The sequence below is a fragment of the Aplysia californica genome, unplaced genomic scaffold (assembly GCF_000002075.1).
Source record: "Aplysia californica isolate F4 #8 unplaced genomic scaffold, AplCal3.0 scaffold01005, whole genome shotgun sequence".
NCBI classification, from domain to species: Eukaryota; Metazoa; Mollusca; class Gastropoda; order Aplysiida; family Aplysiidae; genus Aplysia; species Aplysia californica.
Genome location: NW_004798275.1, coordinates 132,103 through 133,394, shown reverse-complemented (window position 1 = coordinate 133,394; position 1,292 = coordinate 132,103).

Below are 1,292 nucleotides of genomic sequence, written 5' to 3'. Positions count from 1 at the left end.
TCAATACACAACCAACAAAAATCTATTCCTTATATCAAAAATTCAACTGTCAAATTTTTAGTATTACATCTTCTCTCCATTCTGTGAAATTTCATGAAGATTGGATGAAAAATGGTGGTTACAAATATGCCCGGTTTGGGAAGAAATGAGGTTTTGGGGGATCTTATGTTATGAAATAGTTGTAGGAGAGGCTGGGTAAGCTAAAAGCTAAAAATGCCTACAACTCAAATTCCATAATTTTGAGCCTAATCGGGACTTTGGGGGTGTAGCCTTTGTTCAGTTTCTTTAAAAGACAAGGAGACTTTTCTCTATAACCAAACAAATATACACACCAGTCAAACTAAACTTCTCCTTTAGGTAGAGGAAGGTCCACTTTTGGTGACCCCCGAAATCTGGGTTAGCCCGATTGTCCATAAATGCGACCATTTATTTATGCGACTTGGCTTACTGTATTTGTGTGGGTTTTCTTTGGCAAGTGTTTTACGACGCTCACAACTGCTTAAGGCCAAGTGAGCGCGTGGGACACATTAAACATTTTCAGTTAGTAGGAAGTTTTGAATTTTGCCCGGGTAGCGGCCGACGCTTACTCTTATCGATTTTAGACCACAGAGTGATCTTTGACGTGCGCAGCGTGCACACAGGATCTCCCAGTTTTTTCGCCCTTGTCCGAGAAAGCTAGGTGTAGATCTTTCCTACCATAAGACCAGAGATGTGGCTGAAAGACAGTAGTTATACGACACAGCCAAGTAGTAGTACAGTCGTGGCCAAAAAAGTTTATGCCCCCCCCCCCGATATTTTTTTTTACATTTTAGCAATAAAATGAACATATTGTTCAGTATTTTTTTTAAATGCATACCATAAAAAGAACTGCATTTGCTCCCTGTAAAAAAGTATAATATTTTAAATCTGCGTCATGTGTTTCAAATGTGTAAATAAAACTTCTCCTTTTTATCTACAAGAACGTATCAGTATATAAGCCAGGGAGAAACCTAAGATCATCAAACGATAACAAACTACTTATGACACCCGTAAAATCATATAAATCATAATTAAGAAGAGAGAGAGAGAGAGAGAGAGATCTTTCTCGTATCTTAGTCCATTTATGTGCAACAGATTACCCATGCTACTAAGATATGCAAGAACACTTGGTAGCTTTAAAAGACATCTTAGCTTTATCTGTTCCTACAGGCTTATCCTTCATAAGCTTTTAACGTTATCGTTTATTGTATTTGCTCTGTGCCTACGTCTGAATGAAAATAGTCCGTGTGTGTGTGTGTGTGTGTGTGTGTGTG